The sequence below is a fragment of the Macaca fascicularis genome, chromosome 14, assembly GCF_037993035.2.
Source record: "Macaca fascicularis isolate 582-1 chromosome 14, T2T-MFA8v1.1".
In the NCBI taxonomy this organism is placed as follows: domain Eukaryota; kingdom Metazoa; phylum Chordata; class Mammalia; order Primates; family Cercopithecidae; genus Macaca; species Macaca fascicularis.
This window is the reverse complement of record NC_088388.1, coordinates 38,255,570-38,264,938: the sequence shown is the minus strand read 5'-3', so window position 1 is coordinate 38,264,938 and position 9,369 is coordinate 38,255,570.

Sequence of the window (9,369 nt, the reverse complement as noted above, 5' to 3'; positions counted from 1 at the left end):
GTTTCCATCTCCTGCTGCCCCTCAGGTGGTTCCCAGGGACATGAAACAAGGAGGGAGAGGTTCTTTCTTTTTCCAAGGTCATATGGGCATTCTATCAGCCAAGAGCCCAGGAACAGAAAAGGGAGAGGTAGCTCTGTTGTTTCTAGCAAAGAAAAGGGTAGTATTCCCTCTGACTTCTACGCATAAGGCATAGCTTTCTCCCAAATGACAGATAATTGAATATTTTCCCTTCTCAATTTTAAAAGGTAATTCAAGATACAATTGCTTTTTCTGAAAAATTTGCTCTCTTAGGCAGACTGCCATTATCAACAGTAGTAGGTAAATATTCACTGTAAAGTAACTGTGTTTTTTCCCTCAAGCCAACATATGAAGTTAATTTATGATATTAATGAACACAGTAAATACATGAATATCATTTACTATATTTTTTTAGAGAAAGAAAAATTAGTTTTTTGTCATAAAGTGTATTATTATTATTTTTTTTTAGAGCTTGAGAAAACACTCTTTTTTTTTCCTTTTCAGCTTTTATTTTAGACTCAGGGTACACGGGCAGGTTTGCTACCTGGGTATATTGCATGATGCTGAGGTTTGGGCTATAAATGACCCCCTCACTGAGGTACTGAGCATAGTAACCAACATTTAGTTTTTCAACTCTTGTCCCTCTCCCTCCCTTCCCTCTCTAGTCATCCCCAGTGTCTACCGTTCCCATCTTTATGTCCATGAGCACCCAGTGTTTAGCTCCCACTTATAAGTGAGAACATGCAGTATTTGGTTTTCTGTTCTTGTATTAATTCACTTAAGATAATGGCCTCCAGCTTCATCCACGTTGCTGCATGGATGAACATGACTTTGTTCTTTTTTATGGTTGTGTAGTATTATATGGTGTATATGTACCACATTTTCCTTATCCAATCCACTGCTGATGGGCACCCTCGGTTGATTCCATGTCTTTGCTATTGTGAATAGTGCTGTGATGAACATATACACATGCTTGTGTCTTTTTGGTAGAACAATTTGTTTTCTTTTGGGTATATATCCAGTAATGGGATTGCTGGTTCAAATGGTAGTTTGCTTTAAGTTCTTTGAGAAATCTCCAAGCTGCTTTCCACAATGGCTGAACTAATTTTATTCCCACCAACAGTGTATAAGCATTCCCTTTGCTCCACAGCCTCACCAACACCTGTTGTTTTTTCACTTTTTAATAACCATTCTGACTGGTGTGAGAACGGTATCTCATTGTGGTTTTGATTTGCATTTCTCTGATGATTAGTCATGATGAGCATTTTTCATGTTTCTTGGCTACTTGTATGCCTTCTTTTGAGAATTGTCTGTTCATGTCCTTTGCTCACTTTTTAGCGTGGCTGTTTTTTGCTTGTTCAATTGTTTCAGTTCCTTACAGATTCTGGATATTATACCTTTGTTGGATGCACAATTTGCAAATATTTTCTCCCATTCTGTAGGTTGTCTATTTACTCTGTTCATAGTTCCATTTGCTGTGCAGAAGCTCTTTAGTTTAATTAGGCCCCATCTGTCAGTTTTTGTTTTTGTTGCAATTGCTTTTTAGGACTTAGTCATAAATTCTTTCTCAACGTTGATGTCCAGAATGGTGTTTCTGAAGTTTTCTTCTAGGATTTTTATAGTTTGAGGTATTACATTTAAATCACAGTGTAATTTGTTAGTGTAACGTAACTACTGTATTCTTGATTCACCTGGGCCTTAGGTATCATAATAAGCAAGTCCATAAAAGAATACGCTTTGAATTGCTAATTAGATCATTAGCAATTTATTTTCAAACTAAGAAGCCCCAACTCTATTACTCTGAGGCCACAGATGGCCTATTTTTGTCATCAAACCTCAAAGTATATTTTCCCACGGAATGTTAAATATTTTCTTTACAAATGACCAGGATTTTAGAAATTTCCTTTGTAACTTTGTAGTAATACGTCAATATATAAAAGCGTCTGAGTCCCTCTGATATTCAAAAACTGTCATATCACCTATCCTTGGAATCTGAAAGTAAGGTTACATAGGGAACCACCAGTGTTCTAAGTCCATTCCTTACTCTCCGGCCTCCAAAATAATTAAATTCTAAATTTTGTTTATTCAGGTGCCTCAAGACTGAGTCTCAGCTTAATCACTTTCTCCCAGAAGCTTTTCCTGACTCCAACAAAGGTTAGCTACCTCCTCATATGCCCTCACAGCTTATGCTTTAAGGTAAGTACAGTTTTAACTGTAATCTCTGCTAGAATGTAAATGCTAAGATTCAGGATTAGTTCAGTCTTGTTTACCACTAGAATCCCCAGGTTCTAGCATAGTGCTAGGAATTCAATACATACTAGAATGCCTTGCTCATTCTACCTGACCCCTTTCGCAACATTTGTTATTCTAGAAGACTTCCTACTTCTCCTTCCTGAAAGCTCCCCTCTCTCACTGTGGCACACTCTCCTCTTGTGCGCCTCCCACCATTTTCATTGGTCTTCCAGTGGCTTCTTTCCTTCCACCTTACCTTTATACTCAACCTCTACATTCCATCCTAGTCTATCTTCTCTGGGCCAAACATGGCAGGCACTTAATATGGGTGGAATGAAGGAATAAAATAATGTCATGCTTCAGACTCTCCTTGAAAAATGCTACTCATCTCCATAGTTTCAATGATTATGTTAACCTGATAAGGTATAAATATCCCCAAAACTACACTTCTCATCTGGACAACAAACCTGTATCTCTAACAGCCCCCTTATGTCAATATGTTCATAACTAAATTTAGGATGTCCAATTAAACACAGCAGATTAATCATACAGAATTATCTCCTTTCCCACTCCAATCTCTGCTAAGATGATGGCAAAGAAATTTCTTTTAAGAAAAAAAGTACAAATCCACAAGGTCAAACAGAAGAGAATACAATGGTTAACCACAGATTCCTACAAGTTTTGGGATGGTGCAACGGTGCAAAGAGGATAGAGGTGAAACAACTGACTTTGGAGAGTACTGGAGTTAGGAGAGTATGGATGTAGTTTTTTTCCTCATCTTTAAGGACATTAATGATAGTTGCAATTTTTTTTTCTTTTTTCTTAATTGGCTCTGTTTCTTCTGAGTGACTTTTTGTTCTTTTTCTCTTTTGCTGTTTAAAGGTTTCTAAATGCTGAAATAAAAACAACAACAACAACTACAACAATTCAGCCTGTAGAATCCTGGAAGGGCTCAGCATAGCGGAGCACTAGACACTAAGGAGAATGAAGCTTATACACTAACTAGCTAGACTGAAAACATAGGAAGTGACAGTTTACCAAGAAATGAACTGTGATATACAGAACTACATTCCCAGCTTCCACTCAGGAATGCTGGAAGCTAGGCTTATATCTCTCCGGAAGATTAGAAGATCCTCCTCTGAGAAAATGAACAGCCTAAGGGGTAAAGACTTCCAGGTATTTGGAAGTCTACCCACAACAGTAAAAAAATCCACCATCAACAAGCCCTACCTATGCCCACATAGCTTCTATTCAGCCTTTTAATGCCCTATTCTTAAATAGGAACAGACAGGAATTCATATTACGAACATAAATGTCAGACAAAGATTAACAAACATTTGAGGAAAGCCTCTAATAAAATCTCAGAAAAAGAGAACATGAAGAAAAAAAAGGCATCTGGAAGAAACAGAGCCAATTAAGAAAAAAAATTGCAACTAACGTCCTTAGAGATGAGAAAAGATACTGCACCCATAAAGTAAGTATAGGAGGCTATGAAACAGGAATAAACAGAAAAGAATGTTTGGAATTTAAAATAAGGTAGCCATAAAAAATTATTCAAGAATTAGAAAATAACATCAAGGACATCTCACAGAAAGTGGTCCCCCTCACCAGGGTAGGGGGAAAAAAAGTAAGACAGGAGAAAAATATTTCCTTTTAAATTATTAGAGAATTAATTCAGGAAGACTAGTAATTGCCTAACAGGATTCTAGAAAAAAGGGACCACAGAATATTACGAGAGGAAATTATCAAAGAAATAATACAATAAAACATTCCCTTGGGAGCAAGACTGTGAGGCAGTGAGAAATAAAGCAAAATGCTCCTGTTTTCCATCAAACAACATTTGGTACTATTTGAATTTTAAACTATGTGCATATATTACTTTGATAAACAATTTGAAAGGGAAAAAAAACCCTCAGATTCTTACCCCCAAAGCTGTCATTCCTTTCTGTATTCCCTTTCTCTGCTAATATTATCACCCGTTAGCTCCAAAACAGCTCTTTACGTTCTACTTTTTTTTTTTTTTTTTTTTTTGAGACAAGGTCTTGCTCGTCACCCAGACTGGAGTGCAGTGGCATGATCACAGTTTACTGCAGCTTTGACTTCCTGAGCTCAAACAATACCCCCACCTCAGCCTCTTGAGTAGCTGAAACTATAGGCACAAGCCACTATGCCAAGCTAATTTTTAAATTTTTTGTAGAGATGGGGTCTCCCTGTGTTGTCCAGGCTGGTCTTAAACTCCTGGGCTCAAGTGATCCACCTCAGCCTCCCAAAGGGCTGGGATTATAGGCAAGAGCAACCACACCTGGTGTAAGTTCTACTTCTGATGGATCTTTCACACATTTCTTCTCTTCAACCCTACTACCCTCATTGGATCCTCAATTACCTCTTCCTGGAATGTTCCATAATGTCATTACTGGTGGCTCTGTCTTTGGTCTCTGTCCCTCAAAACCATCTTGCTATGGCCATGCTTTTAAAAGTTTTTCATGTCTGCAATGGACTCCTGAGAACAGTTTTTTATCCCTTTGTAGCCTCCAACCTCCAGGGGCTTGGAGTTGGTATGTAGGAAGGCGTTTTCCCTACCCATCCTGTTCCCCACTGGCACCTCCAAACCACTTCATCTCTTTCCTCCTTCAAAACTTCCCACTCTTCTGAAGATTTTTCCATCTGACCATATTAGCCAATATTGCTCCTTTTGACTATCATCTGGCTAGCCAGTTACTCTGGTTTGCTGAAATTCTAGCACCCAGCTTGCCATCTTCCTCTACCACAACTTCGATCACAACCTTGGCTATTTCAATATCCACATTAAAAAGTTACTTCCATACTTTTTGTTTTTTTAGAGCAGGGTCTCACTGTGTTGCTAGGGTGGAGCGCAGTGGCTATTCATAGGTGCAATCACAGTGCACGGCAACTCCAGCTCCTGGCCTCAAGTGATCCTCCTGCCTCAGCCTCCTGAGTAGCTGGGACTATAAGTGCCGGCCACTGTACCTGGCTCTGGCCTCTAACGTTCTTAATTTCTTCAACTTTGCCGTTATGTTCCATCTGGGCCACTCACTGCCATGGTCATACTCTGGTTCTTGTCATCAACATCCTGACCAAACGCCCCTATCTCTCTAGCTTCCCTCAAGCACCCCCTACTCAACCTCAAAACAGCACAGGAAATCTACAGAAGACCCCTTCCTCACCACCTGTGTTAAGTAATAGGTTTCAGTACTATAATCACTCCCTTGAGAACACTTTAACTGCTTTGTTCCTTTTTCCCTCCATCCTACTTGTCCAACCCCAATTATAAGTGAATCTGGGTCTACATCTAATTAGCCAAATTTTTCTCCAGAAATAAAGAGAAACATGACAGAACTTCACTAATTGGCCTTTATGGCCAAAAATATCAAACGGCAAACAACATTGCCCATCAGTCTCAGTAATCTCTCTGGCAAATTTTTCTTTCTCCAAAATGCTTACTTTTCTATTACCTTTTCCTTTTCCTCAAACTTGGAACATCCTATTCTATCCCTCTGCTGATGACCTTGCCTTCCCTTCACACCTCACTGAGAAACAAGAAGTGATTTGACAAGAACTGTCTGTCTTGTCTTCCTGCCACCAAAACTATCAATCCAGCCACATCAGAACCTATATGTACAATTTGTTCTCCCTGTGAATAGAAATTTCCTTGCTTCTATATAAACCGGCATTTTTGCTATTTAAGAACTGCATTCCTAAAATCACCCCTAATCTCTCCTAAATCTTCAGGTCCCCTCTTTCAATTGGATCATTACCAGCCTCAGAGAGGCATATTCAGTATCACCCAGCTTAAGCAAAACAAACAGAAAATGTCCTTGACCCTTATGTTCTCTTTCAGCTCCTATCCCACCTTTTTTTTTTTTTTTGAGACAGAGTTTTGCTCTGTCGCTTGGGCTGCAGTGCAGTGGTGTGATCTCAGCTCACTGCAACCTCCACCTCCCAGGGTCGAGCAATTCTCCTGCCTCAACCTCCCAACTAGCTGGGATTACAGGCTCCTGCCACCACGCCCAGCTAATTTTTGTATTTTTAGTAGAGACAGGGTTTCGCCATGTTGGCCAGGTTGGTCTAACTCCTGACTTCAGATGATTCTCTCATCTTGGCCTCCCAAAGTGCTGGGATTACAGGCATGAGCCACTGTGTCTGGCCCCTATCCCACTGTTCTTCTCTTCTTCACTATAAAACATTTCCAGAATGTCTTTAGGTATGGGCTCTTTCTCACCTTCCATTCTCTCCAGCCTATTTGATTGTAGTTTTATACCTGTTTTTCTTATCATATATATATATATATAGGAGAGGAAAAACAGTTATTAAGTTTGGGCTTTGACCTCATGGGTTCTAATCCATGTTCTGTGATTTACTAGGTATAAAAGCAATGTAACTTCTTTGTGCCTCAGTTTCCCCAATTATAAAATGAGGATAATAAAAGTAACTATCTCATAGGGCTGTTGTGAGGATTAAAATAACACATATAAAAGCACAAGAATACCAGTTGTATAGAAATTGTTCAAGACATGCTTGCCATTGTAGTCAACAATGACCCTGCTTCATCTTATGAAATCCAACAATGAAGGTTCCTCTCTCTCAAGCAGCACTGGACAAAGTCCACACCTCACTTCTACTCATGAATTCTGTGACATCCTACTCTGTTGGGTTTCCTTCTACTTCACTGGCTGCATACTTTCAGTATCCTTGCTGGCCGCTTAATCTGTAAATATTGGAATACTCAGCTTTCCCTTTTTACTATCTAAACTCTTCCGAGGTAACCTGATCAAGTCCCGTGCTTTTAAATACCATGTATGTGCTGATGTTGCTCAAATTTGTATCTCCTATCCTGGCTCTCCTCAGAGCATCATATATTTAACCATCTCTACCAGGTTATTAAGTTGGTATCGCAAACCTAACAAATTTAGGAAAGAATTCTTAAAGACTTTCCTCTCCCCATCTCGGCCCATACACCTGCTCTTCTCAATCTTCATATTTCTGGTATAGTATCATCATTCACTTAGTATTCAGGCCAAAACACTAGTCATATCTGATTTTTCCTCCTTCTCTCAATCTGACATCCCAATGTTAGTGGTCCTGTTTGTTCCACCTCCAAAATAAATCCCACATTTATCTCTACTTCTTACCATGTCACTGCTGCCATTTTAATCCAAGCTATCATGACTTCTCTGCTGGATACTGCAAAGTCGTCCTAATGGGTCTCATTGCTGCCGTTCTTTGCCCCCAACAGGCCAGCTTCCTCAGAGCAGCCATAGTAATCTCAAAGGATAAACCAGATTTTATCAATTGCCTGCTTAAAATCTTCCAGACACTTCCTATTATGATTAGAATAAAATTCAAACTAGTGAACTCAGTATACATATGAATAATGACTGAATGACTGTAAAGACTTATTAGGATTATAGTTATAGCTGAAAGTTAATCTACTCTGTAGAATTGGTTTGTAAGATATAACAACTGTATCTAAAACCCTCACAAATTCAGGAATATGTATACCATATGTTTCTTATAAACAAGATTATTGCTACCCAGGCAAACTCTGTTCTCTCTATATAGGTGAATTTGCTCAAGTAGAATGATCATCTGGAAGTTTTACTGTATCTGACAGGTTCTGAGAAGTATGCTCATGCCTCTAAATCTCAGCAACATTTGGACCCATTGAACCCTACTGATTCTCAATAAACTGTTCTCTGCTTAGAAGTAAGTAAATTTTCCTAGACTTCTGATGACATGAATACCCTTCAGAGTGTGTTGCTGTTTTCTTGCATTGACCAACACCACTGCAGATCACCAGAAACTTGGCAGATGACTCATCTGACAGAAACATGGAATATATTCTAAATAGAAGTCACTTTTAAATGAACTGGTTGAGTCTTATACTGCTGCAATAAATTTTCATGTCTTGATCATCCTCTAAAAAAGATAAAAGACTTTTAAATTTAATAAAAAATGCTAGGCATTGTTTTGGTAATCATTTGAACCATTATTCTTAACATTTAGCATTTTTAATATTAAAAAATAATGCAATAATCCTAATTTTGAAATTAGCAACCTAATTATAATTAATATTTACGTATTCTTACAGTGTGGCAAAATATTATCAGTGTCTCAAGATTACTACACATTAATCTAAGATAAGAGTACAAAACAATGGTTTTGTCTTTTGTTTTTTTCCTTTTTGTGGAGAATGGGGTCTCACTATATGGCTCAGGCAGGTCTTGAATTCCCCAGCTCAAGCTATGCTCCCGCCTCGGCCTCCCTAAGAGTTGAGAGTACAGGCATGAACTACCGTGCCCAGCCAGCATATAAAACAATGTTTTAAAATTTTCCTTTAGAGGCCGGCGCAGTGGCTCACGCCTGTAATCCCAGCACTTTGGGAGGCCAAGGTGGGCGGATCACAAGATCAAGAGATCAAGACCATCCTGGCCAAGGCAGTGAAAGCCTGTCTCTACTAAAAATACAAAAATTGGCTGGGTGTGGTGGCGTGCGCCTGTAGTCCCAGTTACTTAGAAGGCTGGGGCAGGAGAATCACTTGAACCTGAGAGGCAGAGATTGCGGTGAGCCGAGATCACGCCACTGCACTCCAGCCTGTGCAACAGAGCGAGACTCCATAAAAAAAAAAAAAATTTTCCTTTGGAAATCCCAACCCTGATTTATTTGTAACAAAACATGCCTTCAGTTAGTTAAAAATATCCCAGGCTGGGCAACATAGGAAGACCCTATCTCTGCCAAAAAAAAAAAAGAAAAGAAAAATTGCTGTACATGGTGGCATGCTCCTGTGATTTCAGCTACTCAGGAGGCTGAGGTAAGAGGATCATTTGAGCCCATGAGTTCAAGGTTACAGTAAGTCACTATCACCCTGGGCAACAGAGCCAGAGGGAGACCCTGCCTCAAAATAAATAAATAAATTAATATAATAGAAATAAAATTAAAATATCTACACAGGGAAAAATATGCCAAAACCCATCAGCAAAGACTGTTTTTGATTACTCTAGGGTGCTAACCCACTTAAATTCTAAACCACCATCCCTTAAACTTCTTTTTCTATTTCCTTTTTTTTTGCTTTAAATTCTTCTAAGGCTTACTCAAGCATGC